The sequence below is a fragment of the Cydia fagiglandana genome, chromosome 3, assembly GCF_963556715.1.
Source record: "Cydia fagiglandana chromosome 3, ilCydFagi1.1, whole genome shotgun sequence".
In the NCBI taxonomy this organism is placed as follows: Eukaryota; Metazoa; Arthropoda; class Insecta; order Lepidoptera; family Tortricidae; genus Cydia; species Cydia fagiglandana.
This window is the reverse complement of record NC_085934.1, coordinates 4,197,849-4,217,714: the sequence shown is the minus strand read 5'-3', so window position 1 is coordinate 4,217,714 and position 19,866 is coordinate 4,197,849. Positions and strand designations below refer to the sequence as shown.

Genomic DNA, 19,866 nt, shown 5'->3' with positions numbered 1-19,866 from the left:
CAGTTATAAACGAGGTAAGTTTCATAAACTTTGAAAGAAAACTACTAGCCCAAACTGACTGAAAATACATATCTGCCTAAGTAAAAATTACAATTTTCTGGAATTTCCACATGAAGGTGTCTAGATTACACTTTGTAGTTAGTACCATTAGAACCGCCTTGTTACTAGTTATAAACGAGGTAAGTTTCATAAACTTTCAAAGAAAACTACTAGCCCAAACTGACTGAAAATACATATCTGCCTAAGTAAAGATGTCAATTTTCTGGAATTTCCACATGAAGCTGTCTAGATTACACTTTGTAGTTATTACCATTAGAACCGCCTTGTTACCAGTTATAAACGAGGTAAGTTTCATAAACTTTCAAAGAAAACTACTAGCCCAAACTGACTGAAAATACATATCTGCCTAAGTAAAGATGTCAATTTTCTGGAATTTCCACATGAAGGTGTCTAGATTACACTTTGTGTTTAGTACAATTAGAACCGCCTTCTTACCAGTTATAAACGAGGTAAGTTTCATAAACTTTCAAAGAAAACTACTAGCCCAAACTGACTGAAAATACATATCTGCCTAAGTAAAAATAACAATTTTCTGGAATTTCCACATGAAGGTGTCTAGATTACACTTTGTGTTTAGTACAATTAGAACCGCCTTATTACCAGTTATAAACGAGGTAAGTTTCATAAACTTTGAAAGAAAACTACTAGCCCAAACTGACTGAAAATACATATCTGCCTAAGTAAAAATTACAATTTTCTGGAATTTCCACATGAAGGTGTCTAGATTACACTTTGTAGTTAGTACCATTAGAACCGCCTTGTTACTAGTTATAAACGAGGTAAGTTTCATAAACTTTCAAAGAAAACTACTAGCCCAAACTGACTGAAAATACATATCTGCCTAAGTAAAGATGTCAATTTTCTGGAATTTCCACATGAAGCTGTCTAGATTACACTTTGTAGTTATTACCATTAGAACCGCCTTGTTACCAGTTATAAACGAGGTAAGTTTCATAAACTTTCAAAGAAAACTACTAGCCCAAACTGACTGAAAATACATATCTGCCCAAGTAAAGATGTCAATTTTCTGGAATTTCCACATGAAGCTGTCTAGATTACACTTTGTAGTTATTACCATTAGAACCGCCTTGTTACCTGTTAAAAACGAAGTAAGTTTCATAAAATTTCAAAGAAAACTACTAGTCCAAACTGACTGAAAATACATATCTGCCTAAGTAAAAATGACAATTATCTGGTATTTCCACATGAAGGTGTCTAGATTACACTTTGTGTTTAGAACAATTAGAACCGCCTTCTTACCAGTTATAAACGAGGTAAGTTTCATAAATTTTCAAAGAAAACTACTAGCCCAAACTGACTGAAAATACATATCTGCCTAAGTAAAAATGAAAATTTTCTGGAATGTCCACATGAAGGTGTCTAGATTACAATTTGTGTTTAGTACAATTAGAACCACCTTCTTACCAGTTATAAACGAGGTAAGTTTCATAAATTTTCAAAGAAAACTACTAGCCCAAACTGACTGAAAATACATATCTGCCTAAGTAAAGATGACAATTTTCTGGAATTTCCACATGAAGCTTTCTAGATTACACTTTGTAGTTATTACCATTGAAACCGCCTTGTTACCAGTTATAAACAAAGTAAGTTTCATAAACTTTCAAAGAAAACTACTAGCCCAAACTGACTGAAAATACATATCTGCCTAAGTAAAAATTACAATTTTCTGGAATTTCCACATGAAGGTGTCTAGATTACACTTTGTAGTTAGTACCATTAGAACCGCCTTGTTACTAGTTATAAACGAGGTAAGTTTCATAAACTTTCAAAGAAAACTACTAGCCCAAACTGACTGAAAATACATATCTGCCTAAGTAAAAATGTCAATTTTCTGGGATTTCCACATGAAGGTGTCTAGATTACACTTTGTAGTTAGTACCATTAGAACCGCCTTGTTACCAGTTAAAAACGAGGTAAGTTTCATAAACTTTCAAAGAAAACTACTAGCCCAAACTGACTGCAAATACATATCTGCCTAAGTAAAGATGACAATTTTCTGGAATTTCCACATGAAGCTGTCTAGATTACACTTTGTAGTTATTACCATTAGAACCGCCTTGTTACTAGTTAAAAACGAAGTAAGTTTCATAAAATTTCAAAGAAAACTACTAGTCCAAACTGACTGAAAATACATATCCGCCTAAGTAAAGATGTCAATTTTCTGGAATTTCCACATGAAGCTGTCTAGATTACACTTTGTAGTTATTACCATTAGAACCGCCTTGTTACCAGTTATAAACGAAGTAAGTTTCATAAACTTTCAAAGAAAACTACTAGCCCAAACTGACTGAAAATACATATCTGCCTAAGTAAAAATGTCAATTTTCTGGAATTTCCACATGAAGGTGTCTAGATTACACTTTGTGGTTAGTACCATTAGAACCGCCTTGTTACTAGTTATAAACGAAGTAAGTTTTATAAACTTTCAAAGAAAACTACTAGCCCAAACTGACTGAAAATACATATCTGCCTAAGTAAAAATGTCAATTTTCTGGAATTTCCACATGAAGCTGTCTAGATTACACTTTGTATTTAGTACAATTAGAACCGCCTTCTTACCAGTTATAAACGAAGTAAGTTTCATAAACTTTCAAAGAAAACTACTAGCCCAAACTGACTGAAAATACATATCTGCCTAAGTAAAAATGTCAATTTTCTGGAATTTCCACATGAAGGTGTCTAGATTACACTTTGTGGTTAGTACCATTAGAACCGCCTTGTTACTAGTTATAAACGAAGTAAGTTTTATAAACTTTCAAAGAAAACTACTAGCCCAAACTGACTGAAAATACATATCTGCCTAAGTAAAAATGTCAATTTTCTGGAATTTCCACATGAAGCTGTCTAGATTACACTTTGTATTTAGTACAATTAGAACCGCCTTCTTACCAGTTATAAACGAAGTAAGTTTCATAAACTTTCAAAGAAAACTACTAGCCCAAACTGACTGAAAATATATATCTGCCTAAGTAAAAATGTCAATTTTCTGGAATTTCCACATGAAGGTGTCTAGATTACACTTTGTGGTTAGTACCATTAGAACCGCCTTGTTACTAGTTATAAACGAAGTAAGTTTTATAAACTTTCAAAGAAAACTACTAGCCCAAACTGACTGAAAATACATATCTGCCTAAGTAAAAATGTCAATTTTCTGGGATTTCCACATGAAGGTGTCTAGATTACACTTTGTAGTTAGTACCATTAGAACCGCCTTGTTACCAGTTATAAACGAGGTAAGTTTCATAAACTTTCAAAGAAAACTACTAGCCCAAACTGACTGCAAATACATATCTGCCTAAGTAAAGATGACAATTTTCTGGAATTTCCACATGAAGCTGTCTAGATTACACTTTGTAGTTATTACCATTAGAACCGCCTTGTTACTAGTTAAAAACGAAGTAAGTTTCATAAAATTTCAAAGAAAACTACTAGTCCAAACTGACTGAAAATACATATCCGCCTAAGTAAAGATGTCAATTTTCTGGAATTTCCACATGAAGCTGTCTAGATTACACTTTGTAGTTATTACCATTAGAACCGCCTTGTTACCAGTTATAAACGAAGTAAGTTTCATAAACTTTCAAAGAAAACTACTAGCCCAAACTGACTGAAAATACATATCTGCCTAAGTAAAAATGTCAATTTTCTGGAATTTCCACATGAAGGTGTCTAGATTACACTTTGTGGTTAGTACCATTAGAACCGCCTTGTTACTAGTTATAAACGAAGTAAGTTTTATAAACTTTCAAAGAAAACTACTAGCCCAAACTGACTGAAAATACATATCTGCCTAAGTAAAAATGTCAATTTTCTGGAATTTCCACATGAAGCTGTCTAGATTACACTTTGTATTTAGTACAATTAGAACCGCCTTCTTACCAGTTATAAACGAGGTAAGTTTTATAAACTTTGAAAGAAAACTACTAGCCCAAACTGACTGAAAATACATATCTGCCTAAGTAAAAATGACAATTTTCTGGAATTTCCACATGAAGCTGTCTAGATTACACTTTGTATTTAGTACAATTAGAACCGCCTTCTTACCAGTTATAAACGAGGTAAGTTTCATAAACTTTCAAAGAAAACTACTAGCCCAAACTGACTGAAATTACATATCTGCCTAAGTAAAATTGTCAATTTTCTGGAATTTCCACATGAAGGTGTCTAGATTACACTTTGTGTTTAGTACCATTAGAACCGCCTTGTTACTAGTTATAAACGAGGTAAGTTTCATAAACTTTCAAAGAAAACTACTAGCCCAAACTGACTGAAAATACATATCTGCCTAAGTAAAAATGACAATTTTCTGGAATTTCCACATGAAGGTGTCTAGATTACACTTTGTGTTTAGTACAATTAGAACCGCCTTATTACCAGTTATAAACGAGGTAAGTTTCATAAACTTTCAAAGAAAACTACTAGCCCAAACTGACTGAAAATACATATCTGCCTAAGTAAAGATGACAATTTTCTGGAATTTCCACATGAAGCTGTCTAGATTACACTTTGTAGTTATTACCATTGAAACCGCCTTGTTACCAGTTATAAACGAAGTAAGTTTCATAAACTTTCAAAGAAAACTACTAGCCCAAACTGACTGAAAATACATATCTGCCTAAGTAAAAATGACAATTTTCTGGAATTTCCACATGAAGGTGTCTAGATTACACTTTGTGTTTAGTACAATTAGAACCGCCTTATTACCAGTTATAAACGAGGTAAGTTTCATAAACTTTGAAAGAAAACTACTAGCCCAAACTGACTGAAAATACATATCTGCCTAAGTAAAAATTACAATTTTCTGGAATTTCCACATGAAGGTGTCTAGATTACACTTTGTAGTTAGTACCATTAGAACCGCCTTGTTACTAGTTATAAACGAGGTAAGTTTCATAAACTTTCAAAGAAAACTACTAGCCCAAACTGACTGAAAATACATATCTGCCTAAGTAAAGATGTCAATTTTCTGGAATTTCCACATGAAGCTGTCTAGATTACACTTTGTAGTTATTACCATTAGAACCGCCTTGTTACCAGTTATAAACGAGGTAAGTTTCATAAACTTTCAAAGAAAACTACTAGCCCAAACTGACTGAAAATACATATCTGCCTAAGTAAAGATGTCAATTTTCTGGAATTTCCACATGAAGGTGTCTAGATTACACTTTGTGTTTAGTACAATTAGAACCGCCTTATTACCAGTTATAAACGAGGTAAGTTTCATAAACTTTGAAAGAAAACTACTAGCCCAAACTGACTGAAAATACATATCTGCCTAAGTAAAAATTACAATTTTCTGGAATTTCCACATGAAGGTGTCTAGATTACACTTTGTAGTTAGTACCATTAGAACCGCCTTGTTACTAGTTATAAACGAGGTAAGTTTCATAAACTTTCAAAGAAAACTACTAGCCCAAACTGACTGAAAATACATATCTGCCTAAGTAAAGATGTCAATTTTCTGGAATTTCCACATGAAGCTGTCTAGATTACACTTTGTAGTTATTACCATTAGAACCGCCTTGTTACCAGTTATAAACGAGGTAAGTTTCATAAACTTTCAAAGAAAACTACTAGCCCAAACTGACTGAAAATACATATCTGCCCAAGTAAAGATGTAAATTTTCTGGAATTTCCACATGAAGCTGTCTAGATTACACTTTGTAGTTATTACCATTAGAACCGCCTTGTTACCAGTTAAAAAAGAAGTAAGTTTTATAAAATTTCAAAGAAAACTACTAGTCCAAACTGACTGAAAATACATATCTGCCTAAGTAAAAATGACAATTATCTGGTATTTCCACATGAAGGTGTCTAGATTACACTTTGTGTTTAGAACAATTAGAACCGCCTTCTTACCAGTTATAAACGAGGTAAGTTTCATAAATTTTCAAAGAAAACTACTAGCCCAAACTGACTGAAAATACATATCTGCCTAAGTAAAAATGAAAATTTTCTGGAATGTCCACATGAAGGTGTCTAGATTACAATTTGTGTTTAGTACAATTAGAACCACCTTCTTACCAGTTATAAACGAGGTAAGTTTCATAAATTTTCAAAGAAAACTACTAGCCCAAACTGACTGAAAATACATATCTGCCTAAGTAAAGATGACAATTTTCTGGAATTTCCACATGAAGCTTTCTAGATTACACTTTGTAGTTATTACCATTGAAACCGCCTTGTTACCAGTTATAAACAAAGTAAGTTTCATAAACTTTCAAAGAAAACTACTAGCCCAAACTGACTGAAAATACATATCTGCCTAAGTAAAAATGACAATTTTCTGGAATTTCCACATGAAGCTGTCTAGATTACACTTTGTATTTAGTACAATTAGAACCGCCTTGTTACCAGTTATAAACGAGGTAAGTTTCATAAACTTTCAAAGAAAACTACTAGCCCAAACTGACTGAAATTACATATCTGCCTAAGTAAAATTGTCAATTTTCTGGAATTTCCACATGAAGGTGTCTAGATTACACTTTGTGTTTAGTACAATTAGAACCGCCTTCTTACCAGTTATAAACGAGGTAAGTTTCATAAACTTTCAAAGAAAACTACTAGCCCAAACTGACTGAAAATACATATCTGCCTAAGTAAAAATGACAATTTTCTGGAATTTCCACATGAAGGTGTCTAGATTACACTTTGTGTTTAGTACAATTAGAACCGCCTTATTACCAGTTATAAACGAGGTAAGTTTCATAAACTTTCAAAGAAAACTACTAGCCCAAACTGACTGAAAATACATATCTGCCTAAGTAAAGATGACAATTTTCTGGAATTTCCACATGAAGCTGTCTAGATTACACTTTGTAGTTATTACCATTGAAACCGCCTTGTTACCAGTTATAAACGAAGTAAGTTTCATAAACTTTCAAAGAAAACTACTAGCCCAAACTGACTGAAAATACATATCTGCCTAAGTAAAAATGACAATTTTCTGGAATTTCCACATGAAGGTGTCTAGATTACACTTTGTGTTTAGTACAATTAGAACCGCCTTCTTACCAGTTATAAACGAGGTAAGTTTCATAAACTTTCAAAGAAAACTACTAGCCCAAACTGACTGAAAATACATATCTGCCTAAGTAAAAATGACAATTTTCTGGAATTTCCACATGAAGGTGTCTAGATTACACTTTGTGTTTAGTACAATTAGAACCGCCTTATTACCAGTTATAAACGAGGTAAGTTTCATAAACTTTGAAAGAAAACTACTAGCCCAAACTGACTGAAAATACATATCTGCCTAAGTAAAAATTACAATTTTCTGGAATTTCCACATGAAGGTGTCTAGATTACACTTTGTAGTTAGTACCATTAGAACCGCCTTGTTACTAGTTATAAACGAGGTAAGTTTCATAAACTTTCAAAGAAAACTACTAGCCCAAACTGACTGAAAATACATATCTGCCTAAGTAAAGATGTCAATTTTCTGGAATTTCCACATGAAGCTGTCTAGATTACACTTTGTAGTTATTACCATTAGAACCGCCTTGTTACCAGTTATAAACGAGGTAAGTTTCATAAACTTTCAAAGAAAACTACTAGCCCAAACTGACTGAAAATACATATCTGCCTAAGTAAAGATGTCAATTTTCTGGAATTTCCACATGAAGGTGTCTAGATTACACTTTGTGTTTAGTACAATTAGAACCGCCTTCTTACCAGTTATAAACGAGGTAAGTTTCATAAACTTTCAAAGAAAACTACTAGCCCAAACTGACTGAAAATACATATCTGCCTAAGTAAAAATGACAATTTTCTGGAATTTCCACATGAAGGTGTCTAGATTACACTTTGTGTTTAGTACAATTAGAACCGCCTTATTACCAGTTATAAACGAGGTAAGTTTCATAAACTTTGAAAGAAAACTACTAGCCCAAACTGACTGAAAATACATATCTGCCTAAGTAAAAATTACAATTTTCTGGAATTTCCACATGAAGGTGTCTAGATTACACTTTGTAGTTAGTACCATTAGAACCGCCTTGTTACTAGTTATAAACGAGGTAAGTTTCATAAACTTTCAAAGTAAACTACTAGCCCAAACTGACTGAAAATACATATCTGCCTAAGTAAAGATGTCAATTTTCTGGAATTTCCACATGAAGCTGTCTAGATTACACTTTGTAGTTATTACCATTAGAACCGCCTTGTTACCAGTTATAAACGAGGTAAGTTTCATAAACTTTCAAAGAAAACTACTAGCCCAAACTGACTGAAAATACATATCTGCCTAAGTAAAGATGTCAATTTTCTGGAATTTCCACATGAAGCTGTCTAGATTACACTTTGTAGTTATTACCATTAGAACCGCCTTGTTACCAGTTAAAAACGAAGTAAGTTTCATAAAATTTCAAAGAAAACTACTAGTCCAAACTGACTGAAAATACATATCTGCCTAAGTAAAAATGACAATTATCTGGTATTTCCACATGAAGGTGTCTAGATTACACTTTGTGTTTAGTACAATTAGAACCGCCTTCTTACCAGTTATAAACGAGGTAAGTTTCATAAATTTTCAAAGAAAACTACTAGCCCAAACTGACTGAAAATACATATCTGCCTAAGTAAAAATGAAAATTTTCTGGAATGTCCACATGAAGGTGTCTAGATTACAATTTGTGTTTAGTACAATTAGAACCACCTTCTTACCAGTTATAAACGAGGTAAGTTTCATAAATTTTCAAAGAAAACTACTAGCCCAAACTGACTGAAAATACATATCTGCCTAAGTAAAGATGACAATTTTCTGGAATTTCTACATGAAGCTGTCTAGATTACACTTTGTATTTATTACCATTGAAACCGCCTTGTTACCAGTTATAAACAAAGTAAGTTTCATAAACTTTCAAAGAAAACTACTAGCCCAAACTGACTGAAAATACATATCTGCCTAAGTAAAAATGACAATTTTCTGGAATTTCCACATGAAGCTGTCTAGATTACACTTTGTATTTAGTACAATTAGAACCGCCTTGTTACCAGTTATAAACGAGGTAAGTTTCATAAACTTTCAAAGAAAACTACTAGCCCAAACTGACTGAAATTACATATCTGCCTAAGTAAAAATGTCAATTTTCTGGAATTTCCACATGAAGGTGTCTAGATTACACTTTGTGTTTAGTACAATTAGAACCGCCTTCTTACCAGTTATAAACGAGGTAAGTTTCATAAACTTTCAAAGAAAACTACTAGCCCAAACTGACTGAAAATACATATCTGCCTAAGTAAAAATGACAATTTTCTGGAATTTCCACATGAAGGTGTCTAGATTACACTTTGTGTTTAGTACAATTAGAACCGCCTTATTACCAGTTATAAACGAGGTAAGTTTCATAAACTTTCAAAGAAAACTACTAGCCCAAACTGACTGAAAATACATATCTGCCTAAGTAAAGATGACAATTTTCTGGAATTTCCACATGAAGCTGTCTAGATTACACTTTGTAGTTATTACCATTGAAACCGCCTTGTTACCAGTTATAAACGAAGTAAGTTTCATAAACTTTCAAAGAAAACTACTAGCCCAAACTGACTGAAAATACATATCTGCCTAAGTAAAGATGTCAATTTTCTGGAATTTCCACATGAAGCTGTCTAGATTACACTTTGTAGTTATTACCATTAGAACCGCCTTGTTACCAGTTAAAAACGAAGTAAGTTTCATAAAATTTCAAAGAAAACTACTAGTCCAAACTGACTGAAAATACATATCTGCCTAAGTAAAAATGACAATTATCTGGTATTTCCACATGAAGGTGTCTAGATTACACTTTGTGTTTAGTACAATTAGAACCGCCTTCTTACCAGTTATAAACGAGGTAAGTTTCATAAATTTTCAAAGAAAACTACTAGCCCAAACTGACTGAAAATACATATCTGCCTAAGTAAAAATGAAAATTTTCTGGAATGTCCACATGAAGGTGTCTAGATTACAATTTGTGTTTAGTACAATTAGAACCACCTTCTTACCAGTTATAAACGAGGTAAGTTTCATAAACTTTCAAAGAAAACTACTAGCCCAAACTGACTGAAAATACATATCTGCCTAAGTAAAGATGACAATTTTCTGGAATTTCCACATGAAGCTGTCTAGATTACACTTTGTAGTTATTACCATTGAAACCGCCTTGTTACCAGTTATAAACGAAGTAAGTTTCATAAACTTTCAAAGAAAACTACTAGCCCAAACTGACTGAAAATACAGATCTGCCTAAGTAAAAATGACAATTTTCTGGAATTTCCACATGAAGGTGTCTAGATTACACTTTGTGTTTAGTATAATTAGAACCGCCATGTTACCACTTATAAACGAGGTAAATTTCATAAACTTTGAAAGAAAACTACTAGCCCAAACTGACTGAAAAACATATCTGCCTAAGTAAAAATGTCAATTTTCTGGAATTTCCACATGAAGGTGTCTAGATTACACTTTGTGTTTAGTACAATTAGAACCGCCTTCTTACCAGTTATAAACGAGGTAAGTTTCATAAATTTTCAAAGAAAAATACTAGCCCAAACTGACTGAAAATACATATCTGCCTAAGTAAAAATGTCAATTTTCTGGAATTTCCACATGAAGGTGTCTAGATTACACTTTGTGTTTAGTACAATTAGAACCGCCTTCTTACCAGTTATAAACGAGGTAAGTTTCATAAATTTTCAAAGAAAACCACTAGCCCAAACTGACTGAAAATACATATCTGCCTAAGTAAAGATGACAATTTTCTGGAATTTCCACATGAAGCTGTCTAGATTACACTTTGTAGTTATTACCATTGAAACCGCCTTGTTACCAGTTATAAACAAAGTAAGTTTCATAAACTTTCAAAGAAAACTACTAGCCCAAACTGACTGAAAATACATATCTGCCTAAGTAAAAATGACAATTTTCTGGAATTTCCACATGAAGCTGTCTAGATTACACTTTGTAGTTATTACCATTGAAACCGCCTTGTTACCAGTTATAAACAAAGTAAGTTTCATAAACTTTCAAAGAAAACTACTAGCCCAAACTGACTGAAAATACATATCTGCCTAAGTAAAGATGACAATTTTCTGGAATTTCCACATGAAGCTGTCTAGATTACACTTTGTAGTTATTACCATTGAAACCGCCTTGTTGCCAGTTATAAACAAAGTAAGTTTCATAAACTTTCAAAGAAAACTACTAGCCCAAACTGACTGAAAATACATATCTGCCTAAGTAAAAATGACAATTTTCTGGAATTTCCACATGAAGCTGTCTAGATTACACTTTGTATTTAGTACAATTAGAACCGCCTTGTTACCAGTTATAAACGAAATAAGTTTCATAAACTTTCAAAGAAAACTACTAGCCCAAACTGACTGAAATTACATATCTGCCTAAGTAAAAATGACAATTTTCTGGAATTTCCACATGAAGGTGTCTAGATTACACTTTGTGTTTAGTACAATTAGAACCGCCTTCTTACCAGTTATAAACGAGGTAAGTTTCATAAACTTTCAAAGAAAACTACTAGCCCAAACTGACTGAAAATACATATCTGCCTAAGTAAAAATGACAATTTTCTGGAATTTCATGACTTTTGAATTTAGACACCTTCATGTGGAAATTCCAGAAAATTGTCATTTTTACTTAGGCAGATATGTATTTTCAGTCAGTTTGGGCTAGTAGTTTTCTTTGAAAGGTGTGCGCCGATGGCAAAATCATCGGCGGCGGCGTCCGATGATTTTTTGACCGGCGGCGGCGGCGTGATCCGCGTGAAATCGGCGTGGCATAATTTTTGATACTGCATGAGAACGTGGCTGCAGAAACTCTACATTAAAGCCTTCTGAGTATTTACTAGGCTATCCAAAACAAATTATGTCGCTCCTTGAGAAACACAGTGTCATTAAGCGAAAAACGTGTTTTTTGGGTACAGAGCTTTAAAATTTTCGAAATCTTCAAACGTCTAAAACTGCCGTACTAGAGATAAAAGAAAGAGTTTTTTGCTATATTTTGTTAGATTTTGAACTAATCTTGTGAGTCATTTGAGTAAACTGTGTTTTTTTTGTTTAATTTCTAAGATAATTCAATTAAAAGAAAATTGTAATGTCACTATTCCGTTTAGTTTTGCTTAATGTCACATGACGACTTCGCAATATTGATTCAATTTATGGAACAGTGACACTATATCCAGTTATTTGATATAACTTAACGTTTATTTCAAAGAAAAAGCGCAAATAGAATCATTTTACATGGATGTTAATTAATATTTACTAAAGTAAGCGACTTTCAGTCTTAAAAAATTAGCAAATATGACTAGTTTTTCTTTAAAACTAGAGTATTCTTAGCTTGTTTTGTTTGGCTATATTTTTACGATCAGAAATTACCAAAGTAAATAAAGAAAGGGGAGGATAATATTTGGGGGGTGCGATGCAAGGGGCCCGAATGTCATGTAACGGACCCCAGACCAGCCTCTCCTGCACGTGGTCACCCTGTGGAATACCAAACAAGCCTCTGGCGTTCCACCAACCCGCACTGAACCAGCATGGTGGGCTTATGGCCCAATCTCATTTGACATGTACGACTCCTCGTTACTGCGCTAAGTACCCTGTAAAAGTGGTGCTAAGAATCCCCGGGCGAAAGATACCCAAGTCATCATCATCCTGCTAGGCCTTGTTCTCATTTACTTGGGGTCGGCCTTCCCTGTTCTTTTCCTCCATTCTGCACGATTGAGTGCAACGTCGGCGTCTATATTGAGGTCTTTCAGGTTTCGCTGAACCGTCGTCAGCCAGGTAGCAGGTGGTCTTCGACGTCCTCGCTTCGTCGTTGAAATATCGAGCGCTACCTTAACCATGTAGTCTACAGGACGCCTCTGTACATGACCGTACCACCTCAGAAGTTTTTCCGTTAGCTTTTCTGTTATTGGCGCTACTTTGAAACTACCCGGCGGAAGATACCCACACGCTTTGTCGTCAAAAAGAAGTGGCAGGACAACATTGTCGGATTATCAAATTACTCCGACAAGGTGGCTGTGTTGACGTTAAGCATATCCCAAATCCCAAAGCTATATACCTACCTTAACCGCAATCAAAGCCTACGCATCAACATCTACACATTGCGATGATAAGATTGAAGAGTATTACGAGATTATGACCCTCTAAATAAATCTACTGATGAAAAGCAGGAAACATGGACCATTGTCCTTGGTGAAGTCAGATCAAGCACACATACATAGTCGGACCACATATGGCCTTGGCAGCAGAAACGACCGTAGTTCTAGGTCTATTCCATTTGCCTTTGGTCGAAACATGAACGTAGATAAGTAATTCTTTCTTTCTCAAAAAAACTTCAACGTCGCTGGACCTGGACTTCGCCTGGCGGAATATCACACACGAAATCGACTACTTATATAATAATATTTTCATCTGACAAAAGTTTAATTAGATATTTATTTATGTAGGTATTAGGTACATCACTAGGTTTAAATTTAGTTCCGATCACAGACCCGTGAGAGCAAAAATAAAGTTTAAGACTTAAATCCACCGTAAGCAATTAATTCATAAATAGGCAAAACACCTAAACAGAAACACACTCTTATTTGTAACCACGATCAGTTTAACTTAGAATTACGAAGTAATTTTGACACCTTACAAGAAGAGATACCTACCACAAATACACATTCAGAAGTTCAAATTCAAAATAACAACATTATAAATATTTTAGAAACAGCCAGTAGCAAAATTAAACCAACCCGGAAAAACAACAAAAAACTCACAAGCGACACATTACGTTATTAGAACTAGCTCTTCTGAAGGAGGTACGAATTCTTCATCATCATAAGTATTATCTTTATTAACAGTTTCAACTAAAACGGTAGTATTAACTTTATTAAAATAGCTTTAAACTTTTTTGTCATTCAAGACACATTGAGACATTTTCTACTGTAAGAGAACAATAGTTTTATGGGTAATTAATAGGTAAGTACCTACCTAGTGATAACAATAATTAATGTGTGTTTTGTGTCACCTTGTCAGAAATAAAATTGGAACATAACAGACATCACAAAAATAACTTGCTAATTATGATGAATGAAAAAGTATCACACAACACATAAATAATATTATATTATAATTAATAAATATGGGAATCTTACACATACCAACCTAGTTCCACAGTTAGATCAATAGGGCTCGTAATGTGGCTATATCTATCTAATTATAAATAGTCGTCTAGTAGGTACCCATAATACAACTCTATTATGAACCTTATAGAAAAAATACAACACAGTGACATTAAACAACGAATGACATTCATTAACCACACCGTTATAAGCGTTCTGTACCAGTTGTAGTGGCTTTAAGCTTAAAACGACATTTTTCACTTAAGCATGCCAACTGTCGCTATGGTGAACTAAGCTAGCATATTGACACTACACAGATAATGACGATCGACCTGCTAAAACTTCTGTCAGCTTCTTAAAATCACAATGTCACTTAAAGTAAAAGAACAGTACGTTTTTATTTTTAGTCAGCATTATGGCTTTAAGTTTTAAGCAAAACCGTCATTATAGGTATAATGTCACTTTACTTATTTCAAAACGTTATTCTATTCTATGAAATTCAAAAGTACAAGTGTCCTTAAAGGGAAAAGTACGATATTGCTTTAAATTGAGTTTTGATTTTGATACCATATTATAAGTTTAAAGTGACATAGTACGTATAGATACACTATTTCTTATGTAAATTGGCGTACTTACCATTGAATCTCATAGAAAACCGTCACTAAGCAAAAAAATACAATTTACTTCCCTTTAATGACATTGTTCCTATGAGACGGGCACCTATTCCCTCTATTCGCCATAACGACATTAGCGCCCTCTGGCGGTTCTAATAGAGCTAGGGCGATAGGTGTCTTCGTATTGCGTGCGTTACGATCATACGAGCTAGATGGCGTTATTAACTCAAAAACCCCATTTTTTGGATAATGACGTTATGTTTCTCAAGGAGCGATGTGTGTTTTCTTTTTATTGCCGAAAATTATATCCCATCATGTCACTCGGCAACCATTTATTACCAATACGAACCTAACGGTTACTAACGGCATGTTTAAATATTAAAACAAAGATATTTTAAAACGCTACATTTTAGGCAATATTTTTACTTACTTTGTAGGCGGAATACAAATAAAACACAAGCAAAATTCTTTATCAGTTAAGTCTTAAATCTATAGATATTGACTTTCCCAGCCGCTGTCGCCTCACCTAGGATTTGTTACGAAGTTATGATGAACTACATACTTTATATTTGTCTGAGCTGAAGTTTAACACAAATGTATGTTAGAATAAAGATGTCATCGTTTTCGAAAGTAAACGTCTCTGACAGGTTGATTCAGATTCGCTCAACAGAATGTATTTGAAGTGTCCCGTTTCCATATTCCATAGAATATTAAGGTCTATACTTGGTCAAGCAGATCATGTCAGTAGAAAAAGGTGGCAAATTTGAAAAATGTAGGCGCGAAGGGTTATCGTCCCATAGAAAATTTGAATTTCGCGCCTTTTTCTACTGACAAGTTTTGCTTGACCATCTATACTTTGTTTTCTTTACTGCTAGCTTAGTGATGATACTTGGTGATTTAAGTTCCTATAAGTACCTAGGTATAATTGTTTAGGTATAGCTTATTACGAAGCTTTAACCTGAATTTCATAATTTTGATTGAAATTTATATTGTTAAGTAAAGGAAGCTGATAATCGATCGTATGAAGGTAATTTTAAATGAAATTTTATAATAGTTATTTGGCAAATAAATCAAATCATAAATAATTCCTTATACGTGTCACCAGCATCACACGAGAAATCATAAAATCAGCAATTATAACCGTGGTGACAACTTGCTGGAGATTCTAAGAAGAAAATAGCATGTTTATGTCCTAGGGTATGAACTTGCTATTTTCTTGACTTCACTGATTAAATAGACAATCACGAGATTATTGACGTAATACAAAATGCGCTCTACAAAAAAGCTGTGCGATAAAATATCAAATACATAATAACCTGAGATCCAGAAACTAGATCTAGTTTAAATTAACGCTAAATCGATATTACAGCTAACACCGCAACGACAAAAATGATGCTAATTTGGTTCACTGGCAAATAATAAGCGTAAAAGCATAAGGATCTTTAAATTATACCTCTGACACTATCTATTCACTACGCAACATGGAATAAGACACGATAGGTATCAAAATTTCCCACGCCGATTATACGCCGGTCAAATTTATCGGCGGCGGCGGCGTGGAAAAATCGTCGGCGGCGGCGGCGCGGCGGCGCGGCGCACATGTCTAGTTTGGGCTAGTAGTTTTCTTTCAAAGTTTATGAAACTTACCTCGTTTATAACTGGTAAGAAGGCGGTTCTAATTGTACTAAACACAAAGTGTAATCTAGACACCTTCATGTGGAAATTCCAGAAAATTGTCATTTTTACTTAGGCAGATATGTATTTTCAGTCAGTTTGGGCTAGTAGTTTTCTTTGAAAGTTTATGAAACTTACCTCGTTTATAACTGGTAACAAGGCGGTTCTAATGGTACTAACTACAAAGTGTAATCTAGACAGCTTCATGTGGAAATTCCAGTAAATTGTCATTTTTACTTAGGCAGATATGTATTTTCAGTAAGTTTGGGCTAGTAGTTTTCTTTGAAAGTTTGTGAAACTTACTTCGTTTATAACTGGTAACAAGGCGGTTCTAATGGTACTAACCACAAAGTGTAATCTAGACACCTTCATGTGGAAATTCCAGAAAATTGTCATTTTTACTTAGGCAGATATGTATTTTCAGTCAGTTTGGGCTAGTAGTTTTCTTTGAAAGTTTATGAAACTTACTTCGTTTATAACTGGTAACAAGGCGGTTTCAATGGTAATAACTACAAAGTGTAATCTAGACAGCTTCATGTGGAAATTCCAGAAAATTGTCATCTTTACTTAGGCAGATATGTATTTTCAGTCAGTTTGGGCTAGTAGTTTTCTTTGAAAGTTTATGAAACTTACCTCGTTTATAACTGGTAATAAGGCGGTTCTAACTGTACTAAACACAAAGTGTAATCTAGACACCTTCATGTGGAAATTCCAGAAAATTGTCATTTTTACTTAGGCAGATATGTATTTTCAGTCAGTTTGGGCTAGTAGTTTTCTTTGAAAGTTTATGAAACTTACCTCGTTTATAACTGGTAAGAAGGCGGTTCTAATTGTACTAAACACAAAGTGTAATCTAGACACCTTCATGTGGAAATTCCAGAAAATTGTCATTTTTACTTAGGCAGATATGTAATTTCAGTCAGTTTGGGCTAGTAGTTTTCTTTGAAAGTTTATGAAACTTATTTCGTTTATAACTGGTAACAAGGCGGTTCTAATTGTACTAAATACAAAGTGTAATCTAGACAGCTTCATGTGGAAATTCCAGAAAATTGTCATTTTTACTTAGGCAGATATGTATTTTCAGTCAGTTTGGGCTAGTAGTTTTCTTTGAAAGTTTATGAAACTTACTTTGTTTATAACTGGCAACAAGGCGGTTTCAATGGTAATAACTACAAAGTGTAATCTAGACAGCTTCATGTGGAAATTCCAGAAAATTGTCATCTTTACTTAGGCAGATATGTATTTTCAGTCAGTTTGGGCTAGTAGTTTTCTTTGAAAGTTTATGAAACTTACTTTGTTTATAACTGGTAACAAGGCGGTTCTAATTGTACTAAATACAAAGTGTAATCTAGACAGCTTCATGTGGAAATTCCAGAAAATTGTCATTTTTACTTAGGCAGATATGTATTTTCAGTCAGTTTGGGCTAGTAGTTTTCTTTGAAAGTTTATGAAACTTACTTTGTTTATAACTGGCAACAAGGCGGTTTCAATGGTAATAACTACAAAGTGTAATCTAGACAGCTTCATGTGGAAATTCCAGAAAATTGTCATCTTTACTTAGGCAGATATGTATTTTCAGTCAGTTTGGGCTAGTAGTTTTCTTTGAAAGTTTATGAAACTTACCTCGTTTATAACTGGTAAGAAGGCGGTTCTAATTGTACTAAACACAAAGTGTAATCTAGACACCTTCATGTGGAAATTCCAGAAAATTGTCATTTTTACTTAGGCAGATATGTATTTTCAGTCAGTTTGGGCTAGTAGTTTTCTTTGAAAGTTTATGAAACTTACTTCGTTTATAACTGGTAACAAGGCGGTTTCAATGGTAATAACTACAAAGTGTAATCTAGACAGCTTCATGTGGAAATTCCAGAAAATTGTCATCTTTACTTAGGCAGATATGTATTTTCAGTCAGTTTGGGCTAGTAGTTTTCTTTGAAAGTTTATGAAACTTACCTCGTTTATAACTGGTAAGAAGGCGGTTCTAATTGTACTAAACACAAAGTGTAATCTAGACACCTTCATGTGGAAATTCCAGAAAATTGACATTTTTACTTAGGCAGATATGTAATTTCAGTCAGTTTGGGCTAGTAGTTTTCTTTGAAAGTTTATGAAACTTACCTCGTTTATAACTGGTAACAAGGCGGTTCTAATGGTTCCAAACACAATGTGTAATCTAGACAGCTTCATGTGGAAATTGGTTCGTATTTGTAAGGATGTAATTTTGTGAAGTTAGCTGCCTATGTTATTGTTGCAATATTTTCACATTTTATCTCACACATTTGGCTAGGACATCAGAAAAGTCATTATTTGCTTATTGAAGTTTATCCTTGACCTTGAAATGGTATATTTTACTGTTTTGTATAATTCATAAATCTCGACTTCTTTATTTGGCCGGGTTATCTTAGGCAGCTTACTTTAGGCTGCTAACTTCACACTCGTTATTTTCTTTATACATGACGATCCTTATTGAGAGAGACATTTTATTAAAATTATGTAATATATTGACAATCATGATGCGAAGAGACACATACCTAATTTCGATATGATGCAATATTATAGTGTCATTTGTATCATGAAATAGAAAAAAAGAAAGATGGTGCCAAAAAACCTCTTAAAACTTAACGTTCCTGTAAGACAACTAATGTTTTTATTCTCGTGTTGTTGTTTCTTTTAACCAGCTTGTTTTGTACTTAATTATTTAACGTCAATAAAAGTATATTATAGATATTATAGAAAGTATATTGTAGAAGCGCTGGTGGCCTAGCGGTGAGAGCGTGCGACTTGCAATCTGGAGGTCGCGGGTTCAAACCCCGGCTCGTACCAAGAAGTTTTTCGGAACTTATGTACGAAATATCATTTGATATTTACCAGTCGCTTTTCGGTGAAGGAAAACATCGTGAGGAAACCGGACTAATCCCAATAAGGCCTAGTTTACCCTCTGGGTTGGAAGGTCAGATGGCAGTCGCTTTCGTAAAAACTAGTGCCTACGTCAAATCATGGGATTAGTTGTCAAGCGGACCCCAGGCTCTCATGAGCCGTGGCGAAATGCCGGGATAACGCGAGGAAGAAGAAGAATAAAAGTATATTATATTCGAATGATACATTGTTTTAATAACCAGCAAGTCATTGTTGATAGTATTTAACTATGGGCAGTTGACGATAATACATAGATTCCAATGATTATATAACAGAGACAAGGAATACACTTTGAGAAAAACTAAATGAATATATGTATAAATATTTAAAGGCATTTTTAAATAAGAGTTGATGAAACTGCAGAGGTAGGAAATTAAAATCTGATTTTCAAAGTTACACATCAGTCAGGACAATGCTTTACGCAATATATTCCAAGCATTGCTATAAATTAACCCGCGAGGACTTTAAAAAAATAGATT

General features: G+C 33.8%; 1 protein-coding gene across 1 annotated transcript in view; it reads left to right on the top strand.

Annotated features, from left to right (window-relative positions):
• LOC134679907 (syndecan) overlaps positions 1-19,866 on the top strand; it is a 572,242-nt gene that overhangs the window by 298,951 nt on the left and 253,425 nt on the right. The gene's annotated exons all lie outside the window — the stretch shown is intronic.